We start from the raw sequence: 27,778 nt of genomic DNA on the forward strand, positions 1-27,778 counted from the left end.
TGGACAAGTCTGAGAGTTAAAAACACCAGGGAGACCCAGTCACACAGGAGCCCCCACACTGTTGGGAGTTTCACCTCCAGGTTCTCCCGGCTTTACTAGGTTCTACGGTGAATATCAGGGGAAATTTCTTGTGCTTTTGGCAGGGGGAAAGGGAAAAGTACAGTAATCTCCCCTTACCCATGGTTTCACTTTCCATGGTTTCAGTTACCCATGGTCAACTGCAGTTCAAAAATAGATGAGTACTGGTCGAGTAAGGTGGTTCACACCTGTAATTCCAGCACTTTGGGAGGCTGAGGTGGGAGGACCGCTTGAGTCCAGGAGTTCGAGACTAGCCTGGGTGACAGAGTGAGACCCTGCCTCTATTCAAATTTTTTTTTTTTGAGATAAAAGTCTCACTCTGTTGCCCAGGCTGGTATGCAGTGGCATGATCTCAGCTCACTGCAACTTCCGTCTCCTGGGTTCAAGCGATTTTTGTGCCTCAGCCTCTGAGTAGCTGGGATTACAGGCATGCACCACCACAGCCAGCTAATTTTGTATTTTTAGTAGAGACGGGGTTTCACCATGTTGGCCGGGCTGGTCTCGAACTCCTGGCCTCAAGTGATCCGCCTGCCTCAGCTTTCCAAAGTATTGAGATCACAGGTGTTAGCCACTGTACCGGCCAAAAAAAAAAAAAAAAAAAAAAAAAACAAAGATGAGTACAGTATAATAAGATATTTTGAGAGAGGGAACACATTTATATAACTTTTATTACAGTATATTATTATAACTGTTCTATTTTATTATTAGTTATTGTTAATCTCTTACTGTGCTGAATTTATAAATTAAACTTTATAATAGGTATGTACATATAGGAAACATAGTATAGTCATCCCTCCATATCCATGGGGTACTGGTTTCAAGACCCCTGAGGATACCAAAATCCACAGATACTGTAGTCCCTGATATAAAATGGTGTAGTATTTGCATATAAAATGTGCATATCCTCCTATATACTTTAAATCATCTCTAGATTACTTATAATACCTAATACAATACCTACATATCACTTCATTCGTGTAGATTCAATGTAGTGCTTGGCAGGCAGCAAATTCAAGTTTTGCTTTTTTGAATTCTGCAGAATTTTTTTTCTGAATATTTTTGATCTATGATGGTTTTAATCCATGGATAAGAAACCCATGGATACAGAGGGCTGACTGTATATAGGGTTTGGTACTATCTGGTTTCATGCATCCACTGGGAATCTTGGAATGTATCCTTGTGAATAAGGGGGGACTACTGGAACCATTTTGAAATACCCCAGAGCATTCTGTTCTTCTTTACAAGGCCTGCCCTCAGGAGAAAATACTTTACCAGAGCCTAACCTGCTGCAGTTTTATCATAGACTAACTAACCTGGGAGAAGGATAATACCCAATTCTATCCTAGTCTAGCCATCCTGTCCCATCCAAGTGGGGAAAAGAAAACAAAACTGAGAAGCACTGGTGAAGTTTATATAGTCCAGGGCATAGGCTCACCAAAATACTGAGACCTAATTACAGGACAATAGAACACTTCCAGTTCCCCTCCCTGTCATACCTCATCACAACTCTACTAAGGACGCATTTACCAATTCCTTTTACCCAGTATATCATGTCCACCTTTCAACAGAAAATTATAAGTCATACTGAAAGGCAAAAGTACACTTTGAAGAAACTGAATAAGCCTCAGAACCAGTGAGATATGGCAGAACTGTCAGAATTAACAGTCCAGGAATTCCAAACACTATGATTAATATCAACAACATATAACAACAATATAAGAAGATAAATGGAAATTCTAAGAAAGAATGAAAAAGAGAAACTTTTAGGCTCCTGAACACACGGAGGTGCAGGAGTGTGACAGGCCCAGGAAGGGCATAGAAGCGATGCGCCCCTTCCCACCAATGCATCTCCTTATCTGGCTTTCATCCGTATCCTTCGTAATATCCTTTATAATAAACTGGTAAACATCAGCCATCCACAGGCTTTCTCTCTCCACGGAGAGCAGGACAATGTCCTACGACCTCAGAGAGCCAGGAGAGAGCAAGATCAAAGTCAGAAATCCATCTCTGTCCCTACTGCCCACTGGTCTTTTCCAGTCAACACTTCCTCAGCAAATACATGCCGCATAGCCATGCTGCTCAGAGGTCTCCCAGCTTATATGCAGAAAAGGACCTGTAGCCCAGGATCACAGTAGCAACAATATTCTCATCAAAGCAGCCAGAGTGATACAGCAGAAGGTCAAGAGACAGAAAAAAGCACTAAACCCTGGTTTATAAGAGAGAGGCAGACTTCAAGGGTTGTCTCCTAAGACAACAAGTAAGCTCAAGGGGAAGCTTATAACCAGTAAGCTTCCAAGTGGTGAAAAAAGAGCCTAGCCAGGCCCAAATGGAAAATTTTAAAGAAACAGACAAATATTAAAAGAAATAGTAAATTCAAGATGTGGAGCATTCAAATGTGCAGAGGATGAGCAAGACTTTAGTTAGAAAATAAAATTACTCTTTCTTGCCACTGAGCTTAAGCCAAAAAAAAAAAAAATTAAAGAAAAGAAAGCTACTTGGCTGGGCATGGTGGCTCATGCCTGTAATCCCAGTACTTTGGGAGGCCGAGGCAGGTGTATAACCTGAAGTCAGGAGTTCAAGACCAGCCTGGCCAACAAGTGAAACCCTGTCTCTACTAAAAAATACAAGAATTAGGCTAGGCGTGGTGGCTAACGCCTGTAATCCCAGTACTTTGGGAGGCCAAGGAGGGCTGATCACCTGAGGTTGAGAGTTCAAGACCAGCCCCAAATTAGTTGGGTGTGGTGGTACACGCCTGTAATCCCAGCTCCTCGGGAGGCTGAGGCAGAAGTATCGCTTGAACCTGGGAGGCAAAGGTTGCGGTGAGCTGAGATTGCACCACTGCACTCCAGCCTGGGCAACAAGAGCAAAACTCCCTCTCGCAAAAAAAAAAAAAAAAAAAATTAGCCAGTGTGGTGGTGCATGCCTGTAATCCCAGCTACTCGGGAGGCCAAGGCAGGAGAATCACTTGAACCTGCGAGGTGGAAGCTGCAGTGAGCCAAGATGGCACCACTGCACTCCAGCCTGGGCAACAGCAAGATGCAGTCTCAAAAAAAAAAAAAAAAAAAACTACTAATACACAAAAAAGCACACTCCAAGCATTAGTTTTTTATACGCAGGGAGTGATGAGTCAGCATTACTCTTGCACCAGAATACACATGCACGAGGGAAGTCCTATGTGTGTAATAAGTGAGGGAGGGGCTTTAGAAAAAAGTCACACTTCACACACCAGAAGACACACTCAGGGAAGAAGGCTTTCTTGTGAAAGGAGTGTGGGCAAGGCTTCTTACAGAAGGCAATTCTCACTGCATATCAGAAAACCCACTCAGGGGAGAAGTCTTTTGTATGCAAGGAGTGTGGGCAAGACTTTACCCAAAAGTCAACTGTGCATGAGAGAACATACTTGGCAGAGAAGCCTTATAGTTGCCAGGAGTGTGGACAAAGGATTAGGTATAAATCATCCTACGATAAGCACTGGAAGGCACACTCAGGGGAGAAGGATTTTTGGGCAGGGAGTATGGGCAAGACTTCAGCTTGAAGATATCTCTTACCAGACACCAGAGGACACACTCAGGGAAGTAACTCTGCTCCTTTAAAAAACTGTAGCCAAGACTGTACACTTTGTTTACGGCTATATCATGAAGGTAGAAGGGATCCAGAGGGCTAAGAGAACCTGAACTTCGCCCAACTTATTCCCAGAGATTCTGAGAAAAGAGGTCAAGATTTGGGAAACAAAGATACCAGGTAAGGGGAAGGGATTACCTGGACTCTTGGGGAAATGTGGTCTCTTTGCTACTGAGCTGATATTCCCAGTGTTGTATCTGTGCCATGCCATACTTCCCAGGGAATGTTCTTAGCCAGTGGCTGTGGGTGTGGCACTGAGAGCCTCACTAACCTCCTTAGATGGCCCAGCAGTCTAGGACCCCTCCACCAACCCTTCCCTCCCTTTGTTCTTCCCTCTGGCAGCTCTCCCAACTTTCCTTAGTGCTATGGTTTGAACAATGTTGTCCCTTACAAAATTCATGTTGAAACCTAATCACCAATTTAACATTATTGAGAGAATGTTTAGGACATAGTTAAGTCATGAGGATGGAACCTTCATGAATGGCACTGGGTACCCTTATAAAAGGATTTGGCAAAGGATTTGGCATCACTTTACCCTATCCTCCAACTGCCATGTGAGGACACAGAGTTCCTCTCCTCTGGAGGATGCTGTGTCAAGACACCATCTTGGAAGCAGAGAGCAGACCTTGTCAGACAACCAAATCTGCTGGCGCCTTGATCTTGAACTTCCCAGCTTCCATAACTATGAGAAAATAAATTTCTGTTCTTTATTAAATAAATAAATAAATAAATAAGAAACGCTACAGATAAAAAATACTGTAACAGAAATGAAGAATCCCGGCCAGGCACGGTGGCTCATGCCTGTAACCCCAGCATTTTGGGAGGCTGAGGTGGGCGAATCACTTGAGGTCAGGAGTTCAAGACCAGTCTGGCCAACATGGTGAAACCCCCATCTCTACTAAAAATATAAAAGTTAGTTGGGTGCGGTGGCGCACGCCTGTAGTCCCAGCTACTCAGGAGGCTGAGGCATGAGAATTGCTTGAACCCAGGAGGTGGAAGTTGCAGGGACCTGAGATCGTGCCACTGCACTCCAGCCTGGGTGACCAAATGAGAATTTATCTCAAAAAAAAAAAAAAAAAAAAAAGAAAAGAAAAGAAATGAAGAATGCCCATGATGGGCTCAATAGTAGACTGGACACAGCTGAGCAAAGAATCTTTGAACTTGAGCTGGGCGTGGTAGCATGTGTCTGTAGCTCCGGCTACTTGGGAGGCTGAAACCAGAGGATCACTTGAGCCCAGGAGTTTGAGACCAGCCTAGGCAACATAGTGACATAGTGAGACCCTGTCTCTAAAAACAAAGAATCTCTGAACTTGAGGATATGACAACAGAAACTTCCAAAACTGAAAAGCTAAGAAAAGAAGAACTAAAAACAACAACAAAATATCCAAGAACTGTGGGACAAATACAAAAGGCATAATATGTGCATAATAGGAGAAAGAAAGAAACAAACACAGTATCTGGTATTGCTAAACAATAACTAAAGTGATAACTAAAAATGTCCCTACAAATCAATGTCAGATACCACACCGTAAGAACATTAAGCAGGCTATATGCCAAAAAACAAAAAACAAAAAAAACTACACCTAGATATATCATATTCAAACTTCAGAAAATCAAAGAGAAAGAGAAACATCTTGAAAGAAGGCAGAGGGAAAATCACCTTACCTACAGAGGAGCAAAAACAAGAATTACATCTAACCTCTCAGAAACCATGCAAGCAGAGAGTAGAGTGAAAGAGAAAACCCCATCACCTTAGAATTCTGTATCCTGCAAAATTCTTCAGAAGTAAGAAAGGCCATGTTCAGTGTGGCTCACGTCTACAATCCCAGCACGGCGGATGGACTGCTTGAGTCCAAGAGTTTGAGACTAGCCTGGGCAACATAGTGAGACGTCATCTCAATGAAAAATAAACAAAATTAGCCAAATGTCATGGCGTGTGCCTATAGTCCTAGTTATTTGGGAGGCTGAGGTGGGAGGATCGCTTAAGCCCAGAAGGTTGAGGTTACAGTGAGCTGAGATCACACCACTGCACTCTAGCCTGGGCAACACAGTGAGATCCTCTCTCTCAAAAAAAAAAAAAAAAAGTGAAGGAAAAATAAAGACTTTTTCAAGCAAACAAAAATACAGAGAAACTGTTGCCCAAAGACTTGCCTTGCCAGAAATCTTAAAATAAGTTCTTTAGAGAGAAGGAAAATGAGCTAGGCATAGTGGCTCATGCCTGTAATCCCAACACTCTGGGAGGCTGAGGCGGGAGGACTGCTTGAGCCCAGGAGTTTGAGACCAGCCTGGGCAGTATCAGGAGACCCTATTTCTAACAAAAATAAAAATAAATTAGCTGGGCATGGTGGTGCTCATCTGCTGTTCCAGCTACTCCAGTGGCTGAGGTGGGAGGATTGCTGGAGCCAGGGATGTCGAAGCTGCAGTGAGCTACAACCGTGCCACTGCACCCCAGCCTACATGACAAAGTGAGATACTGTCTCAAAAAAAAAAAAAAAAAAAAAAAATCTGGGATTCGAATCAGCCCTCTCCAACTCCAAGCACACTGGGATCTCTGCCGCTGGAGGTTGCTGTTGGCTTCTGCCCATGCTGTGTGTTGGGATCTGCAGCCCAGCATGGGAGCTTACGAAGGCATCTGGTGGTTTCTCAGTAAGAAAATAGTGTGGATGCCAGACGTAGTGCCTCACGCCTGTAATCCCAGCACCTTGGGAGGCTGAGGCAGGCAGATCACCTGAGGTCAGGAGTTCGAGACCAGCCTGATCAACATGGCGAAACCCTGTTAGTAAAAATACAAAAAAATTAGCCAGGCGTGGTGGTGCCTGTAGTTCCTCCACTTGGGAGGCTGAGGCACGAGAACTGCTTGAACCTGGGAGGCAGATGGTTACAGTGAGCCGAGATGGTGCCACTGCACTCCAGCCTGGGAGACAGAGCAAGACTCCATCTAAATAAAAAGGGCCGGGCACAGTGGCTCACACCTGTAAGCCCAGCACTTTGGGAGGCCAAGGCGGGCAGTTCACAAGGTCAGGAGTTCAAGACCAGCCTGGCCAACATAGTGAAACGCCGTCTCTACTAAAAATATAAAAATTAGTCAGGCATGGTGGTATACATCTGTAATCCCAGCTACTCGGGAGGCTGAGGCAGGAGAACTGCTTGAACCCGGGAGGCAGAGGCTGTTGTGAGCTGAGATCATGCCACTGCACTCCAGCCTGGGTGACAGTGTGAGACTCCATCTCAAAAAAAAAAAAAAAAAAAATAGCATGGAGTGTGCGTAATTGTGTTTGAGGAAGAGATAGTCACTGTCTCTGTGGTAGTGTCTTTAGGGAACTATCTGTGCCTGGATCCTGGGGAATTATGAAAAAGCAGTCTGCAGGTTTAACAAGAACTCTGAACCTTCTCCCTCTGCAGGATCTTCAATAGAAAGGTCCTGTCCTGAGGAAACACTCAGAGGCACTTCTCTTGCTTGTGAAGCCTGCCAGCACGTGTGTTTTGGTGAGCACTAAGATGCACATGACAAATTATGCGCAATGCCTCAGCACAAACGGGGTTTTTTCTGTTTGCACTTAACTAGCCTTGGACAATAGAAGGAAACCTTAAATATTTCCTTCTACTCTCACAAACCCTTTATGTTTTTTTTTTGAGATAGAGTCTCATTTTGTCGGCCAGGCTGGAGTGGCACAATTTCAGCTCACTGCAACCTCCACCGCCTAGGTTCAAGCGATCCTCCTGCCTCAGCCTTCTGAGTAGCTGAGACTACAGGCACACACTGCCACACCTGGCTAATTTTTATATTTTTAGTAGAGATGAGGTTTCACCATGTTGGCCAGGCTGGTCTCAAACTCCTGACCTCATTGATCCACCTGCCTCGGCCTCCCAAAGTGCTGGAATTACAGGTGTGAGCCACCACACCCGGCCTCACAAACGTTTTATCTAATAAAACAAAATTACTGCCAAAAAAAGAAAAAAAGAGACAATGTCAGAGTCGATCAAAAAACAAGACCTAACTGTATATTGTATATAAGAAACTCCCTTTAATACAAAAACACATATAGATTAAAAGTAAAAAGGCCAGGCGCGGTGGCTCATACCTGTAATCCCAGCACTTTGGGAGGCCGAGGTGGGTGGATCACAAGGTCAGGAGATTGAGACCATCCTGGTTAACACAGTGAAACCCCGTCTCTACTAAAAATACAAACAATTAGCCAGGTGTGGTGGAGGGCGCCTGTAGTCCCAGCTACTCGGGAGGCTGAGGCAAGAGAATGGCATGAACCCACGAGGCAGAGCTTGCAGTGAGCAGAGATCACGCCACTGCACTCCAGCCTGGGCGACAGAGCGAGACTCCATCTCAAAAAAAAAAAAAAAAAAAAGTAAAAAGATAGAGACAGATATACACTAATCCAAAAAAAGTTGAGAGTAGCTATATTAATTTTAGAAAGAAAGATATCAGGAATAAAGACGAGCATTACATAATGACAAAATGGTCAATACTCCAAGATGACATACAAATTCTTAATGTAGGCCGGGCATGGTGGCTCACACCTGTAATCCCAGCACTTTGGGAGGTCGAGGTGGATGGATCACTTGAGGTCAGGAGTTCGAGTCCAGCCTGGTCAACATGGTGAAACCCTGTCTCTACCAAAAATACAAAAATTAGCCAGGTGTGGTGGCACACGCCTATAATCCCAGCTACTCAGGAGGCTAAGGCAGAACCATTTGAACCTGGGAGGTAGAGCTTGCAGTGAGCCAAGATCGCGCACTGCACTCCAGCCTGGGCGACAGAGCAAGACTTCATCTCAAAAAAAATAAATAAATAAAAAATAAAATAAAAATAATTAATGTGTATGTAGCTAACAACAGAACATCAAAATATATGAAGGAAAAACTGACAGAACTGCAAAGAGACAGATAGATGAATCTGCTCTTATATTAACAGTTGAGACTTTAACACCCCTCTAATCAGAAATGGACATATCCAGCAGGCAGAAAATCAGTAAGGACATAGTTGAACTCAACACCACCATCAATCAACTGGACATAATTAACATCTATAGATTAATTCATCCAACAACAACAACAACAGATTATATATTCTTCTTAATTCACATGGAACATTTACCAAGATTGACCACATTCTGGGCCATATAACACACCTTAACAGGTTTAAAATAAATCACACAATGTCTGCCTTCTAACTGCAATGGAATTAAAGTAGAAATCAGTGACAGAAAGATAGCTGGAAAATATGAAAAGACTTAGAGATTAAATAATATACTTCTAAATAATACAAGAAGCAAAAAAGAAATCTCCAGAGAAATTAAAAAGTATTTTGAACTAAATGAAAATGCAACTTATAAAAATTTGTGGGATGCAGCAGAAACAGTGATTAGTAGGAAATTAATAGCAGTGAATAAACATACTAGAAAAGAAAAAGATCTAAAATCAATAATCTAAGCTTCCACCTTAGAAAACTAGGGGGAAAAAAGAGCAAATTAAATCCAAAGCAAGCAGAAGAAAAGAAATAATAAAAATTAGTGTAGGCCAGGGGTGATGCCTCATGCCTATAATCCCAGCACTTTGGGAGGCTAAAGCAGGAGGACTGCTTGAAGCCGGGAGTTTGAGACCAGCCTGGGCAACATTGCAAGACCATGTCTCTATAAAAAATAAAAAAAATTAGCCGGGTGTGGTGGTACTCAGGAGGCTGAGGCAGGAAGATCATTTGAGCCCAAGAGTTGGAGGCTACAGTGAGCTAAGATCACACCACTGCACTACAACCTGGGCAACAAAGTGACTCCCTGTCAAATGAATGAATGAACAAAGAAAGAGTGGCCAACATGGTGAAACCCTGTCTCTACTAAATACACACACACAAAAAATAGCTGAGCGTGGTGGTGCACACCTGCAAACCCAGCTACTCAGGAGGCTGAGGCAGGGGGATCTCTTGAACCCGGGAGGTATAGGTTGCAGTGAGCCGAGATTGCGCCACTACACTCCAGCCTGGCAACAGAGTGAGACTACATCTCAAAAAAAGGAAAAAAAAAAAAAAAAAGACCTACTATAGGCTGGGCATAGTGCCTTATGCCTGTAATCCCAGCACTATGGAGGGTCAAAGTGGGAGGATTGCTTGAGACCAGGAGTTTGAGACCAGCCTGGGGAACATAATGTGACCCTGTCTCTATCAACACCCCCTGCCAAAAAAAGAAAAAACCTACTATAAAGCTACAGTAATTAACACACTGTGGTACTAGAAAAAGAATAGACACATCAATTACTATATATATATATATTTTTTGAGATAGAGTCTCGCTTTGTCACCCTGGCTGGAGTGCAGTGGCGAGATCTCGGCTCATTGCAAGCTCCGCCTCCCGGGTTCATGCCATTCTCCTGCCTCAGCCTCCCGAGTAGCTGGGACTACAGACACCCGCCACCTCACCCGGCTAGTTTTTTTTTTTGTATTTTTTAGTAGAGATGGGGTTTCACCGTGTTAGCCAGGATGGTCTCGATCTCCTGACCTCGTGATCCGCCCGTCTCGGACTCCCAAAGTGCTGGGATTACAGGCTTGAGCCACCGCGCCCGGCCTATGATGACTTTTTAAATACAACACCAAAGGCATGATCCATGAACTAAGTAATTGATAAGCTGGACTCAGGTAAAATTAGAAACTTCTGCTCTGTGAAAGACAATGTCAAGAGAATGTAAAGACAAGCTACAGAATGGGAAAGAATGTAAAAGATACACCTGATAAAGGAATGTTATGCAAAATACACAAAGAACTCTTAAAACTGAACAGCAAAATGGGCAACAGACTTTAGTCAGACACTTCACCAAAGAAAAATATAGATGGCAAACAAGCATATGCAAAGGTGCTCAACATCATGCCATCAGGGAAATACAAATTACTGTTATTATTCTTCTTCTTATTATTATTTTTTTCATTTTTTTATTTTTTTGAGACGGAGTCTCACTCTGTCACCCAAGCTGGAGTGCAGTGGCACGATCTCGGCTCACTGCAAGTTCCGCCTCCCGGGTTCACACCATTCTCCTGCCTCAGCCTCCCGAGTAGTTGGGACTACAGGCGCCCACCACCATGCCCAGCTAAATTTTTTTTTTTTTTTTTTTTTTGAGACGGAGTCATGCTCTGTCGCCCAGGCTGGAGTGCAGTGGCCGGATCTCAGCTCACTGCAAGCTCCGCCTCCCGGGTTCACGCCATTCTCCTGCCTCAGCCTCCCAAGTAGCTGGGACTACAGGCGCCCGCCACTTTGCCCGGCTAGTTTTTTGTATTTTTTAGTAGAGACGGGGTTTCACCGTGTTAGCCAGGATGGTCTCGATCTCCTGACGTCGTGGTCCGCCCGTCTCGGCCTCCCAAAGTGCTGGGATTAATTTTTTTTTTTTTTTTTTTTTGTATTTTTAGTAGATACGGGGTTTCACTGTGTTAGCCAGGATGGTCTTGATCTCCTGATCTCGTGATCCGCCCATCTCAGCCTCCCAAAGTGCTGGGATTACAGGCGTGAGCCATCGCGCCCAGCAGGGAAATGCAAATTAAAACGACGAAATCCATTACACACTTTAATTAGAGTGGCCAAAATCCAAAACACTGTCAACGTTAAATGTTGGTAAGGATGTGGAGCAACAAGAACTCTCATTCATTTTTGGTGGGAATGCTAAATAATATGGCCACTTTGGAAGACGGTTTGACAGTTTCTTACAAAACTAAACATAGTCTTACCATAAACATAGTATTACCATATTATCCAGCAATCACACTCATTGATATTTACCTAGATGAACAGAAAACTTATGTCCACACAAAAGCCTGCACATGGATATTTATATACCAGCTTTCTTTACTCATAACTGCCAAATCTCAGAAGCAATTAAGATGTCCTTCAGCAGGTGAATGGATAAATTGTGGTACATTCAGATAATGGAATATTATTCAGCACTACAAAGAAATAAGGTATCAAGCTATGAAAAGACAAGGAGGAAACTTAAATGCATATTACCAAATGAAAGACGCTAGTATGAAGTGGCCTTATATTGTATGATTCCAACTAAACGACATTCTGAAGACGGCAAAACTACAGAGACAGTAAAAAGATCAGTGCTTGCCAGGGGTCAGTGGGAAGTGAGGGATAAACAGGCAGAGCACAAAGGATATTTAGGGCACTGAAATGATTCCGTATGACACTACAATGGTGGATACATGTCATTTTATATGTTGATTGATTGACTGATTTGACAGGAGTTCACGCCGTTGCCCAGGCTGGTGTGCAGTAGCACAATCATGGCTCACTGCAGCCTTGACCTCCCGGGCTCAAGCAATCCTCCCACCTCAGCCTCCTGAATAGCTGGGACTACAGGTGAACATTACCACACCTGGCTTATTTTTATTTTTATTTTTTTGTAGGGAGGGGGTCTCACTATGTTGCTTAGGCTGGTCTTGAACTCCTGGACTCCAGCAATCCTCCTGCCTCGGCTTCCCAAAATGTTGAGATTACAGGCATGAACCACTGTGCCCAGCCTCATTATATATTTGTTAAAACCTACAGAATGTGCAATACCAAGAGTGAATCCTAATATAAAGTATGGACTCGGGTGATAATATGTCAGTGTAGGTTCACTGAATGTAACAAATGTACCATTGTGGTTCAGTATGTTGATAGTGGGGGAGGCTAGTGTGTGTGAGGACAGGAGGTATATGAGAACCCTCTGCACTTTTCACTCAATTTTGCTGTGAATCTAAAACTGCTCTAACAAAGATAGTTTCTTAATTTAAAAAAAGCAAAGGAAGAGCATAAACCAAAAAAGAAAAGACTGAAAACCACTAAGTAAATGTGAATAGCTTCTTGCATATTCATTCTCATAGAGTGCTCAGAAAAGAGTCTAAAATTTTAAGCTTGGAGTATCCATTGCTCATTATTCTAATGTTAAGACAGAAAACCAAAGCATAGCAGAAAGTCCAGCTTCCAAGCAGGAACTGTTGTCTCCTTGACAGAGCTTCAATCCAATTATGCCCTAGTCACTAACTTTCCATCACCACCTCCCCTTTGTTTCAGAGAGAGCATACACGACCTTCCGTTCATGCGGTGGAGGAAGAAATTGCTTCCCAGAAAGGCTTAGCCCACTGCATTCTACTAGATAAAGGAAAAACAAAAAGCCACTCCACTCTGACAAGCCGACTACTGTCTATGGAGAAGCAAAATGCCTCCCTTAGGACTATGGGAATAGCCAACAAGGTACAATATGTTTAAACCTTTAACCATGACTCTGCCAAGAGCTGCTATGTATGTGAATACAATCCCCTCATCTGGCAGTCAAATATGCGTAACTGAAAGTACAGGCCTCCATAAGGCCTTGTCTAGTTATAGCTTCAACTGCATAGAAAGTGAAAGAAGGCTGAAATAAAGTCTCCCCTTTCCACTACTGCAATTATCTAGGTAAAGCCTAGAAGGAAAGAACAGGAAAGACTGAAGAGGGAAAGCTAAAGTGTTGAATATAATATGATATTTTATAAAATATACACAGACATTTAGACCCTTGAAATTTTTAGAGTAACCACTTTTATTGTTCCCTCACAATACATACAACCTGACACTACGGTCTCCCCCTTAGTCCTAAAAAATACCTGAAACTGAAGTAAAATGACAAATGTCTGAAGTTATGAACATAATATAATTTTAAAAATTAATGTGCATAGATTGCCACCATGTAAAAAAAAAGATGTTCATTGAAGTGACAGATATCTATAATACTATTTACCCATTCCGGTATTATACAAACTCCAGGTATATACTACAACTGCGATCTTTAAAACTATCTGAACACCTCTTTTCACTTGATTCAAATAACTATGCCAATGAAAGACTTGTTATTGTCAGTGAGCTTGAGAACAGAGACATAAAATGGAGGTAATGAAAGCTTAGCATTAAAATGTAGTCTTCATCCATCCTGTTAAGCTGTCATTGTCTCTCTGATAACTTCTCAGGAGCCACGCTTTTAGCTCAGTTCTATAGGCTGCTGCCCTGAACCACTTTTTCTTTGCATTTACTTTTTTATAGGAACTCCTGTCGTCACTCACACACACACGCACACACATGTACGCTCACACGCAACTAACTGTTCTATCAGAGGCACCCAGCAAAATAAACAAATGAGATCTTTGGATACCACGAGTGATCATTTTGGTCAGTTACAACCTTACCCAGTGAGGCATTCTCAGTTCTGAAGCCAAGAACTTGGGTTCGTGGTAAGAGGTGGAAAAGACAAGACTCTAGTCAGGTATTTCCTGCAGCTGAATACACAGTTAATTGCACATGGTTCACAGACATACAATGAATCATTATCAGAATCAAGAAGGAAAATGTGCTGGGTGCGGTGGCTCATGCCTCTAATCCCAGCACTTTGGGAGGCTGAGGCAGGCGGATCACTTGAGGTCAAGAGTTTGAGACCAGTCTGGCTAACATAGTGAAACCCCGTCTCTACTGAAAATACAAAAATTAGCTGGGCGTGGTGGTGCACATCTGTAGTCCCAGCTACTTGGGAGGCTGAGGCAAGAGAATCCCTTGAACCTGGGAAGTGGAGGTTGCAGTGAGCCGAGTTTGCACCACTACGGTCCAGCGTGGGCGACAGAGGGAGACTCCGTCTCAAAAAAAAATAAATTAATTAAATAAAAAAATTAAAAAAAAGGAAAATGTGGCACACGCTTGTAATCCCAGCACTTTCAGAGGCTGAGGTGGGCGGATCACTTGGATCACTTGAGGTCAGGCATTCGAGACCAGCCTGGCTAATATGGTGAAACCCCATCTCTACCAAAAAAATACTAAAACTAGCTGGTTCACACCTGTAGTCTCAGCTACTTGGGAGGCTGACGCATGACAATTGCCTGAACATGGGAGGCAGGGGTTGCAGTGAGTGAGCTGAGATCGGACCACTGCACTCCAGCCTGCGTGATAGAACGATCAAAAAAAAAAAAAAAAAAAAGGAAAATGTATGTTTTAAGCAACTTTCCAGTGAAAGATAAAAACATTCAGACAATATATACAAAGAATCCCTTTACTGTAAATATCAACTATTAGATGCTCTGGTCTCTTTTGATCCTGTATGTATACTTCTACATATATATATATATGTATTTGTTTTTTTCGTTTGGACACGAAGTCTTGCTCTGTCACCCAGGCTGGAGTGCAATGGCACGATCTAAGCTCACTGCAACCTCCGCCTCCCAAGTTCAAGTGATTCTCCTGCCTCAGCCTCCCGAGTAGCTAAGATTACAGGCGACTGCCACCACCCCCAGTTAATTTTTGTAGTTTTAGTAGAGACAGGTTTCACCATGTTGGCCAGGCTGGTCTCCAACTCCTGACCTCAGGTGATCCGCCCGCCTCGGCCTCCCAAAGTGCTGGGATTTCAGGTGTGAGCCACCCGCACCTGGCCACTGCTACATATTTTTATCACTTAAATTATTTCACATAAATATTTCCGTGACTCTACATAGCTAGATATTTTCACTTGCGATGATAAATGAAATCTCCATTGCATTAACACAACACAGTTTCTAATGGAAAAGGAAAAAGCAGATGTGTAGAGGTGCTATGAATTCAAATAAAGACAGGATGTGAGACCTGAGTGGAGAATTGTATTATTCAACAGGCAAGATCTTCTATGTAGCCATATGCCAAAAATGTCAGAGAATAAGCAAGTTAGCAATCACTGAGCAGATTATACATCTCACTATAGTGTTGTTGTAATCATACCCTAATTCCACCTTAGTCATATTTCCTCTTACCAATAAGTATGGCAGCCACCAGAACAAAATACCCATCCTTTGTATGTGGGAGCTTATGGGCATAAAACTTAAGGCGAGAAAGAAGAAAATATGGATCAGGAAGTAACCTAGCCTAGAATGCACAAAGATGACACCCACAATGCTTCTCTGGGCCTATTAGTAGAGGATGCTGAAGCCACGATTTTAGGTCCCAGTTTTCTAGTTCTGTCTACGTTTCTGGTTGGTCAAAAATTAATTTTCTTTCCTCTTTAGAATCATGTCCTTGCTGCAAAATGATGGTGGTTTACCTCAGAGAGTAGACACATTTCAGCATCATTACCAGGCAGATAAAAAACATTGTAGATTAAGGCTGAGGCAGTTGCAGAAAGATTTCTTCATTTTCATACGAATTTACACCTTTTTTTTTTCCCCACTCAGGCAGAGCTCAGCTACAGATTTAGCTCTCTCTGGTATGGCAGCTAGATATATAGATCAGTAATAAACTATACAAAAGACTTAGCTGACTGATTTGGACCATTTACCAAAAAACCACTACTTACTTTCTTCTAGGCTAGATGTGGATACTGATGCGCGTATGGAAAATAACAAGCAAGCAATTTAGCAGAGTGATTAAGAGTGCTGGTCTGGAGTCTAACCATCTGGGTTTGTGTTACAATTCCATCACAAAATACTGAATAACCCTGTACAAGTTAGTTCTCTGAGCCTTAGTTTTCTCACTGGTAATTCTCCCTCAGAGGTTGCTAGGATTAAATAAAATATCTCTGTAAAGTACTTTGGCACAGTACATGATAAAAACTCAGTGAGCTATAATTATTGTTGCTGTTGCTTCTGTTATATCAATAAAATCAAACAATTTTCATTGTATTTTATTCTCTCCCTTCCCTGTATGCTTTCTGGATGGAAAGATCATTTTCCTGTACCTCATATAAACATATTTCCTCTAAATTGTATATGCATGTATGCATACATGACCTGTTAGTATGCACTAATTGATGGTAACCCTGACAATCATGCTAAGAACTTTCCCTAGGCTAATGTTCACTTTACCACCTGTCAGAGTCAGTTCAGTCTGATAGGTTAGGAAAGTAGTACTGACCCAAGACTGGGAGATTCTCTTATTTAGTCAAATCGAGAGGGTAAAGAGACAATATCTCTATGAAAAAGATCCTACTCCGTACCAACGAGCTAGAATTCTAAGCAGACAGGAACCATGAGTCCTAGAACTAAAGAAATCAGTATTTCCCTTCCCCCATATTTTATCAATCTAAATTTTCCAGAGTAGCGAAAGGAGGAAATGGTTCTTTCTTTCTAAATTAAGTTGGTTCCAGTGTTTATTTGGGCTATTCTTAACATTTACACTCCTCAAGTAGCTTCTTTTTTTATTTTTATTTTTATTTTTTGGTAGAGTCAGGGTCTTGCTTTGTTGCCCAGGCTGATCTCAAACCCCTGGCTTTAAGCAATCCTCCTGCCTTGGCCTCCCAAGGTGCTGGGATTACAGGTATGAGCTTCTAGTAAAAGAAGCTGAGATAGCCCAAAATAAAATGCAAAAGTATATCTGCTTATCTTGCATATCCTCATAAACTTCAATATCTCCTTTGCTCAGGGACCATTTTACCTAAGCCAGTCCACATCTGTGATCCCCTAACCCCAAATAAAAACGTTCATTTCTTTATGTAGCCAATATCACAGTTGTCATTAAACCAATTCATACTAAAGTGTGAATGACAGCCCCCATAGAGTTCTCCATAGTTTTCCAAGTACTTAGTAATTTACATGAATCTTTAATTAGTATAGAAGTACAAGAGTTTATTTCTGGATGAGGAATCTTTGCACTAATCTTCTTCAACCATATATAAGACTGCCCATGGGAAGAAGGAAGAGAATGAGATTTTATTGTCCTCAACCTATTCAACGGAAAATAGATCAAATGCTCTACTTCCTTTTGCTTTTGCTCAACCCTAATACCTTGATTCCGCAGATACAGCCCATTCAGTGTTCATCTTGTCCTTGCTCCTAATACCTAGAACCAATAAAATTGTCACTAGGCAAGCTAATTCCTATAACATCAGAGAGACTCCCAGCAAAGAAGAAAGGTTGGCCACCTAAATCTCCCTGGATAAATGCTTGGAGTTTTAGCTAGAACTTGGAGCTGTGGAGCCTCCCACGTCTTTCTCTCTCCCTTTTTTCCAACAATTTCCAATCACATGCTTATTCTACTCACAACTTTAAAAAATTAGAGGGCTATATGATTCCTACTACAGAACATTCTAGAAAAAGTGAAACTACGAGACAGTAAAAAGATCAGTGGTTACCGGAGGTTCAGGAGGGTGGGATGAATAGGTGGAGCGCGAGAGATTTTTATGGCAGTGAGACTATTCCATATGGTACTGTTAGAGCAGACACATATTATTATACTTTTGTGAAACCCCACAGAATGTATAGGCAGTGAACACTAATGAAAACTATGGCCTTCAGTTAATAATAAGGTATTAATGTTTGGTTCAACAATTCTAACAAATATAGCACACAGATGCAAGATGTTAACAATAAAGGAAATTGTGAGTAGGGGTGGAGTGAGGAGGTATATGGGAACTCTCTGTACTCTCCACTCAATTTTTCTATACGCTTACCACTGCTCTAAAAAATAAAATCTATTCATTTTTTTAAATAGAGGAAACACTGGTGAATAATCCCCACCAGGTACAAAGGCTAGTAAGAGCCAAGATAAGCTGTATAAAAACGACATAAAAATGTAAAAAATTAGACTATAGGGCTTGATCTCAAACAGTAACTAAAGGACAGTAACTAAAGGCAGGAAAGAAGCTTGAGGAAGTGAAGGAAAGAAAGACAACCTCATAGTGGCATTTTATAGTGACTGGTGTGCAAACAACTAAAAACAAATTTATTTCCCTCAGAGAAAGAGAACAGAAGCCAAGACACTTATAAGGGACACTGAGTTTCTCAGCAGAAAAATCACCACCATTAAGCCTCTGGCATACTTACGAGTATCACCCTGATGCCTCTCCCTGTGGCTAAGGAATCAGAGCTTGTCATTGTAACCAAGTCAGCAACCTGTGCTGGTGCCAATCTTTATAGTGGATTGAGCTATTTTTCAGGAAAAGCAAGGGATAATTGCCCAGTATCAAAAGAAGATCTGACCCTTGGGAGGAGAAAGGAGGTGCTCCTTTTGCCACAGGATGATTCTCTCCGGAATAACATAAATGGCTCTTTGAGAGACCATGTCTTTGATAAGCAGCGGTGCAACTCTGACAGCCAATCTGCTGAATGTCGAACAGAGCACTCAGCTTTCTACAATGACTCAAAGGACACGGCAAGGCTGCAGATTTATTCTGCTGACTTTCCCTGCACAGCCACTCAAGTTTTTCAAAGGCAAAAAGGAAGAACTCTTTCCTTTCAATCCAGGGAATTGCAAATTCCACTGGGATTTAAAGACAGAGCTATGTTTGCTCAAAATCTGACATCACTGATGTGAACAACAAGATTTAAAAGCTTGGAATGATGGCTGGCAATTTTAGTAGTTAGAGCAGAAGTTGGTTCGGCACTTCAATCTGCCAGCAGAATCAGCAGTCACACAGGGCACATGGTGTGCCAGACTGGGAATGAGCTAATTTCACAAAATTCATTCTCATTCTCTTTGTACTTTCACATGACAATTGCAAACAGTCCACATTCTTACCAAAGCACAAATACAAAGGTAGCATATTTCACTGCACAAAGAAATTTCAAAATAAAAACACAAAGGCACTGTTACAAAGAGATAAACCTCAAAGCTTCCATCTTTTCTCCATGATGCTTTCCTTCTTGAAATCCTATCCTTAACATGATAATTTTGTGAGACAAAACTTTAAAAAGCAACATCTCCCCACAATAAACTATTAAAACTATTTCTTCTTCACAATTTGTACATCAATTCTGCGAGATGAGATTTTGAAACAGAAAACCATTCTACGCATTCTACCTCAAAAGTAACATCCATGTACTATGATTTAAAGGACAAGCTCTCTGTGGTTAAATAGATTCAACCCCCAACAGACAAAAGAAAACTAGGGACAGTTAAGATACCCAATTTCTGTTTAAAATATGTGTTGTTATCTTATGATAAGCAAACAAAGAAAAAACCCTCAAATTTAGGGGTGATGAGTTCTATTGTGATTTTAAAAAACATGTACTAGTGTACTAAGTACACTAGTACAATAGGTACTGAAGCAAAGGGATTAGTAATAGCAAAACAGCACAGAAAATTATAAGCAGAAAATCAGAAAAACATTTTCCCCAAACAAAATACATAACCTTTTCACAAAAATTAATGGAAAGAGGACAAAAATAAAGATGTTTTGTTTTATAAATAATATTGGCAAACACTAATCTTTATGTGTTTTTAGACATAACCAAAGGCCTGACATTTAACCAAATGTCAACTTGCACTGTAACTCTTTCAGAAAGGTTTATCATTTGGTCATAAAGACTCTATTAAGATCAAAATCTCAGTATGACTGAACTCCAGGGCATGGGGCTTTTCTTAAAATATTACAACGTCCACTTTAAAAGGGACTTTGTGCCAGGTGCGGTTGCTAATGACTATAATCCCAAGCACTTGGGAGCCTCGGGTGAGAGGACTGCTTTAGGCTAGGAGTTTGAGACCAGCCTGGGCAGCACAGCAAGACACTGTCTCTAAAAATAAAAACATAAAATTAGCCAAGCATGGTGTTGTGCACCTGTAGTCCCAGCTACTCAGGAGGCTGAAGCAGGAGGACTGACAGCCCAGGAGTTGGAGGCTTCAGTGAGTTATGATTGCACCACTGTACTCCAGCCTGGGTGACAGAACAAGACCCTATCTCTAAAAAAAATAAAAGTGGCATTGTGTTTAAGTCACTGGCACATAGTTACAAAGCTTAAGTTTGCCCAGTCACGACTCTGAGCAGAATGTTGAAATTCTTTTTCTCTTCAGAAAAAATCTTCCAGAGAGCATCTCGTGTACCTTGTTCATAATGTACAATTTATTGGCATTTCTTTTCCTTTCTAAATGGCCAGGAGGGAAGAAGAGCTCCACAGCCACTGTATGTGGTTAGTAATGGCGCTTTTACTTGTCATTGTACAAAGCCTGTTAAATATTTACAACACAGACAGCAATATCTAGTCCTAAACACCCAGTTGTGAGTTTGAATTTTTTTAGAAATAAATCTACGACAAGTTTTCCCCAGCAAAATGCCAGACGACTTTACTAACAGCTTCAAGAGACCCAGCGGGTCCAGAGGAGCAGTTATAGGCCATCTGGTGATTACTTATTATTATTTATACAGCACTGTAGATGTACACACAGATGTGTTATGAATCCACATACAGAGAGGCCCTAACAAGGGCTGCAGACAGAATGTGACTGCTGAGCAAGTCAATCTGCATTAAAGAAATAGGCTAACCAGAGAGAGAGGGAGTACGCCGGTTGCTTTTTAACCTGCTGCATTCGCTGGAAGACTATTTGATAAAAGAATGAAGAATCCTGGCCGGGCACGGTGGCTCAAGCCTGTAATCCCAGCACTTTGGGAGGCCGAGACGGGCGGATCACGAGGTCAGGAGATCGAGACCAGCCTGGCTAACACGGTGAAACCCCGTCTCTACTAAAAATACAAAAAACTAGCCGGGCGAGGTGGCGGGCGCCTGTAGTCCCAGCTATTTGGGAGGCTGAGGCAGGAGAATGGCGTAAACCTGGGAGGCAGAGCTTGTAGTGAGCTGAGATCCGGCCACTGCACTCCAGCCTGGGTGACAGAGCGAGACTCTGTCTCAAAAAAAAAAAAAAAAAAAAAAAAAAAAAAGAATGAAGAATTCTATATAATGACAGCATCTTGTAAGTCAACAACCTAGCTATATGCTATATGTAGTTTTGCCAGAGAGGCAAAAGAAGGATAAATGAAAGACAGACTTTAAGATTTAGAAGGCACTTTGTAAACTCAGCAGTTTGCAAAAGGGAATAGGAAAGAGGCCTTTTAACTTAGGAAGAGCTGAGATGCAAAGACAGGATTTTATTTTTTTTCTAACAGGAATGCTCTGAAAACAGTTTCTGGGTTCCCGTTTCAAATATTAAGTTATATCTAAGGAAAACAAGATTGAATAACTGAAAAATATCACCCTAATTTCCTGGATGTAGTACCAATTAGATTCTTACAGCCTTTTTTGGGAGGGGCAGATCAGAGCAAGGATGCTTTTAATCTACTGTGTTCTAGCAACATACATATATTTGTTTAAATACAACATGAAAAACCAAAATAACCAACTACATGTTTCTAAGGGCAAGTATCAAGAGTATCAGATCCGACATTAAAAAACTTGAGTTTAATTCCTACTCTTAACATCTCTACATTTAAAAAACTCCAGTCCCAGGCCAAGTGCGGTGGCTCACCTGAGGTCAGGAGTTCGAGACCAGCCTGGTCAACATGACGACACCCCATTTCTACTAAAAAATACAAAAATTAGTCATGTATGGTGGTGGGCGCTTGTAGTCCCAGCTACTGGGGAGACTGAGGCAGGCGCTTGTAGTCCCAGCTACTGGGGAGACTGAGGCAGGAGAATCACTTGAACCCGGGAGGCGGAGGCTGCAGTGAGCCAAGATCGCACCACTGCACTCCAGCTTGGGTGACAGAACGAGACTCTGTCTCAAAAAAAAAAAAAGAAAAAGAAAAAAAAATCCCAGCCCCAATTTTGTCTATATGATGCATAAGAGTGGTCTACTTCCACCACAGGTTAGTGCAGCATCCAGAGAGTGAACTGAAAGTTATTGCAAAGTCAACATATTACAAAAAATAAGGTTAGCATTTGGCCTAATTTGTGTATAATGCCATGGATTTTCAGCTGCCTGACAGCATGCAGGCACTCTTACCAGATGGGAACTAGATGAATTATTGAATGAAATATGAATTATTAAATAAAAATTAGAATTTTCAAAAACTCTTGGCAGATGGTAGGGAAAAAAGGCTTATTTGTTTGCCTGAAATTGCCTTCACCTGTCGAAACATGTAAACATAGCATATACTACCACAAATGGCATTTACCTACCAGAGCCATTGCTTCCCCTTGTAATTCTCCAATTCAAGATGCTTCCCTAACATAAAGAATTAGGAATCACCACCAACTCATTCTTTCCTGCTTTTCTTTTGTGCTTATGCCAGATAATAGGGCAACTTGCCAAAGGGACAGAATTAAAGATCCAGAGTCCCACAGTACCAGTATGGCCCATTTAATGGGAAGGCTGGGATAACAGGAATAATCTCTATAGATTTGTGTTATATAGGCAATAAAACATACACCTTTGCAGCATGCCAGCATTTAACCAATCATAGGAGCTATTTGTTGCCTCATATATTACAGAGCAATAGAGATTTAAGGGATAATGTTCATGGAGGCAGAGGATACGAAGCAATAAACAGCTTTGGAGGTTGGTTAAATGCCAAGTGAAGCCAGGACTACACCACCATAAACATTATTCCTATTATATGACAAGATAAGGAGGTACAAGAAGCTGCCCTCAATCCCATCACAACTAGGGCTCCATCACTATTCTTGGCCTTAGAAAGGAAAAGCAGGCCCCAGAGGTCTATGAATTAGTTATATGTTTTGTATCTCAGTCAGAAAGATATGAAGATAATTTCAACGTGTACCTAAATGTCCTCTGGGAGAAGAGAAGATCTGATAGTAGATCTCTTTAGGCAAAAAAAGAGTAATAGCCCCTCAGGGTCACACTGGACAGAGAAACAATCAAAGGATTTTTTTCCTTAAAAGGACAAAGGTGGGCCGGGTGTGGTGGCTCACGACTGAAATCCCAGCACTTTGGGAGACCAAGAGGGGTAGATCACCTCCGGTCAGGAGTTTGAGACAGCCTGACCAACATGGCGAAACTCTGCCTCTACTAAAAATACAAAAAAATTAGCTGGGAGAGTTAGTGGGCACCTGTAATCCCAGCTACTTGGGAGGCTGAGGCAGGAGAATCACTTGAACCCAGGAGGTGGAGGTTGCAGTGAGCCGAGATCAAACCACTGCACTCCAGCCAGGGCGATAAGGGCAAAACTTCGTCTCAGAAAAACAAAACAAAACAAAAAAAGGACAGAGGTGATACAGAATAGATATGACAGAAACCTTTCTCACTGGCTAAGAACAGGATGATACTAACTCTCCATAGTATCTCCTCAGAGGAAATGTGTTCCTGTTTTTAAGGAAATTGACATTCTAATAAGCTGATATGACCATCTTCTGTTCAAACACTTGATTATGGTAACCAGAAAGACTACTTAAATCAGCATAATTTATACTGCAAACCTGTGTCATATGCCTGAGAGGGAGGCATAGGAATATGGAATTTGTTGATCCCAGTAATAAAAAACTGGGCAAAAAGCATCCAAAAGGTAAGTTATCTAACTGCATACGCATGAAATAACATCTAAAATTCAAGATTACTGACAGAGACATAGTATTTATTCCTGCTTCCACATACAATGGAACAACTTTATAATCCATATTCCAGTAAAAGTGTCCTCCAAAAGTATTAAAAACTTATAAGACTTCCTATTAATAGATTCAGTACCAAACTATATTTCTATTATTTTAACAACACGAAGTTGTTTTATAGTCACAATGTCTTTAAATAGATGCTATCTTATAAACATTTCAAAAACCCACACAACTCAAATTCAACCAGTCCTCTGCCAAGAGGGTATCTGGGGCACTGTTGCCTTAACAACACTAACCCCATTCTCAGGAGGCAGCTCTATTAACTACTCCTGCTACCACATTCCACAGAGAGGCATTAGCAGGGATATTGCTTTCCCTGAGTTCCTCTTCATGAGGTTGATGAGGCCTCAAGAGAAACAAAAAAAATCTCAACAGGAGAATAGAAATAACAGGGCTAAAAAACCCTATCACCTGTCTTTTCTGATAAGAATGCAGACAGCACAATCTTCAGCAGCGTTTTTTTTTTTTAAGTACATGCAGCATATTTAGAACTCAGCTGTGTCACATCAGACTTACTGTTGGGAAGTGGATCATGAACAGAATCCAAAAATAACAGCCATTAAAGACCTAGCAACCAAAACATGTTTACGTATCCATTGAAAGCCTAGTGGTTTTGATTATATAGTGGAGAGCATAAGCCACTAGTCTATTTTAGGTGAATTTTCCTTTCATCTTCCCTTAATATTAAGGCAGAGGACAATTTCTGAGTTTAGAAATGCACAGGGTAAAGTCTGGTGAAGGAGCAGATATTGACATAATATAAGGTTCCTATAGTTTTGTTTGTTTTTTAAGAAATAGTGGCTGGGCGTGGTGGCTCACACCTGTAATCCTAGCACTTTGAGAGGCTCAGGTGGGCGGATTAGGAAGTCAAGAGACCGAGACCATCCTGGCTAACACGGTGGAACCCCATCTCTACTAAAAACACAAAAAATTAGCCGGGCAAGGTGGTGGGCGCCTGTAGTCCCAGCTACTCGGGAGGCTGACGCAGAAGAATGGCGTGAATCCGGGAGGCGGAGCTTGCAGTGAGCCAAGATCGCGCCACGGCACTCCAGTCTGGGCGATAGAGCAAGTCTCTGTCTCAAAAAAAAAATAAAAAATAAAAAATAGAAAACAAGAAATAGTATCCTGAGTTAAACTGTTTTCATTCCTACTTCCTCTACCCGGTAGAAGCCACTGCTTTTTGAGACTTCTATGGTAGCAGGTTCTAAACCATGTCTTGCAAAAATTATCATGGTCCTTATTACCCATTCTGGGATTTACATAGCCTTTTTGTTATTATACCATTTCTGGAAGAAAGAACTTGAATCTATGACAAATGGATTGTAAATAGCTTGAAAGGCTCAAGGTGGCTCCAGAATGAAACCATTCTCAAGGGATATTAAGGAGTTGGATGACAGGCCAAGAGTAGTTCACTTTACCAAATTTATCTTATCTGCCAGATTTTCACTATTTCATATAACATAAAGCAATCACAGTAAATCTTGTAGAGATTCCAATCTAGAGTTATTTATTACCAGATAGTCGGAGAAACTTGGAAGAGACTAAATATAACTGAAGAACTATAATCTCACCTGAGCATAAAGTTTTGACATGCAAAGGAGGTAAAAGGATGAATCATGCTACCTTCAAAGCCTTAAGTTGTACCTTTGTATCCTTTTTCAATGAAATAAGTATCTTGAATCCAAAAGAAAAAGGTAGCAATGTTCCACACTCACCTTCCTACTGAGGGGAAAAAAGCTTTTAGAACCTAACTCAGAGGTTATAATGAATCCTAATCACCAAAATACCAACAAATAATTCAGAAACAGGAGAGAGAAGCAGGGGAAGAAAATGGCTTATGGTAAGTGGAACGCAACTTTACGAGAAGGAACCAAAGTCAAAAGTCCCTAATATTTTCCTACCTCCAGTCCAAAACACAGCAAAACAAAAACAAATTTCACAAATCTGTGACATTTCACAAATTTCAGTGGATACTACTATTTTCTGATGAGACAGCCTAAAGAGGTGTTATTCATATCTTTCTTCCTCAGAGAGCTTGAGAAGCTTTTCTCGTATATTCCTTATTTTTATCATCTATTTTTACTTCTTTGCGAAGTCCTTGTCTGGGTGGTTTAAGCATATAACATATAAGAGGAGTTCAGGAGTAGCTTAAACAATAAGTGAAGAAAAATAATGGTAAGTATTAGAAAAATAAATCTTTTCACCAAAAATGCCTATTTTTCAACTAAAAGCAAGAAGTAAAAAAGGGATGAGGGCCGGGCACGGTGGCTCACGCCCATAATCCCAGCACTTTGGGAGGCCAAGGCAGGTAGATCACAAGGTCAGGAGATCGAGACCATCCTGGCTAACACGGTGAAACCCCCCGTCTCTATTAAAAATGCAAAACATTAGCTGGGTATGGCGGCGGGCGCCTGTAGTCCCAGCTACTTGGGAGGCTGAGGCAGGAGAATGGCGTGAACCCGGGAGGCGGAGCTTGCAGTAAGCCGAGATCGCACCACTGCACTCTAGCCTGGGTGACAGAGCGAGACTCCATCTCAAAAAAAACAAACAAACAAAAAAAAAGGGATGAGGTATCGGTCATAAGCATCATAGTAAATAGTATTATCTAATTCACATGTAAAAGTTTGGAGAGATCATTTTTTTATTTTGAGACAATGTCTCGCTCTGCTGCCCAGGCTGGAGTGCAGTGGCATGATCATAGCCCACTGTAGCCTCAAACACCCGGACTCAAGTGATCCTCCTGCACCAGCCTCCCAAGTAGTTGGGATTACAGGCGTGTGCCACCATGCCTGGCTAATTTTTAATTTTTTTTTTTTTTTTTTTGTAGAGACAGGGTCTGGTCTGGTCTCAAACTCCTGAGCTGAAACGATCACCCTGCCTTGGACTCTGAAAGTGCTGGGATTACAGAAATGAGCCATACCAGCCTAGGAGAGATCATTTTTAGAAATGTATTTCAATAAAGCTGTCTGAAAAGTGAAACAAATGTATTCTATTTTCCCAACTGGCTTTTACTTCAAATATTTATTTATTTATTTATTTATTTTTTTGAGGCGGAGTCCCGCTCTGTAGCCCGGGCTGGAGTGCAGTGGCCGGATCTCAGCTCACTGCAAGCTCCGCCTCCCAGGTTTACGCCATTCTCCTGCCTCAGCCTCCCGAGTAGCTGGGACTACAGGCGCCCGCCACCTCGCCCGGCTAGTTTTTTGTATTTTTTAGTAGAGACGGGTTTCACGGTGTTCGCCAGGATGGTCTCGATCTCCTGACCTCGTGATCTGCCCGTCTCGGCCTCCCAAAGTGCTGGGATTACAGGCTTGAGCCACCGCGCCCGGCCTACTTCAAATATTTATATACATCCATATATAAATGGATATATATATTAAAGAAATCACATGGGGAAACGTAAATAATAAAGTTGAAAACTTCGACATGAAAGGAAATACACCCTAGGATGCCAAATACTGAAGAATACGATGCCTTTGTTGGTCTTTTTTGAAAATTTTAGCATTTACTGGAATTTGGAATCTTTCTTCTCTTCATTCCTTGTCACCACCCCCATTTTATCTACCTCTCAAATTCATAGGAATCTCTGAAGTTAAGCTCTTCTTTTTGTCCATATTTACAATGTTTAATATAATTACTCTGTAATCTCACATACCACCAGTAAGTGTCAGTGGACAGTCACATGACATATTCCTAAGTGAACAGAAACTCAACCCTTTGAGTTCTATAAAGCGAATTAATGAAGGCAAATAAAACTTCCTTTGTATTCCTTTCTTCATACTTTGTGGAACA

At 41.6% G+C, this 27,778-nt stretch overlaps 1 protein-coding gene across 7 annotated transcripts in view; it reads right to left on the bottom strand.

Moving 5' to 3' along the window:
* Positions 1-27,778, bottom strand: part of LOC700403 (cyclic AMP-dependent transcription factor ATF-7) — a 129,743-nt gene that overhangs the window by 72,632 nt on the left and 29,333 nt on the right. For 2 of the 7 annotated variants that reach the window (XM_077954395.1, XM_077954396.1), the window contains exon 3: positions 7,782-7,875. The exons of the other annotated variants lie outside the window; for them this stretch is intronic. The gene's annotated coding sequence lies outside the window, so the exon portion shown is untranslated. The remainder of the gene's footprint in view (positions 1-7,781; positions 7,876-27,778) is intronic. 7 annotated transcript variants of the gene reach the window in all.

This window comes from Macaca mulatta, chromosome 11 (assembly GCF_049350105.2).
Source record: "Macaca mulatta isolate MMU2019108-1 chromosome 11, T2T-MMU8v2.0, whole genome shotgun sequence".
NCBI lineage: Eukaryota > Metazoa > Chordata > Mammalia > Primates > Cercopithecidae > Macaca > Macaca mulatta.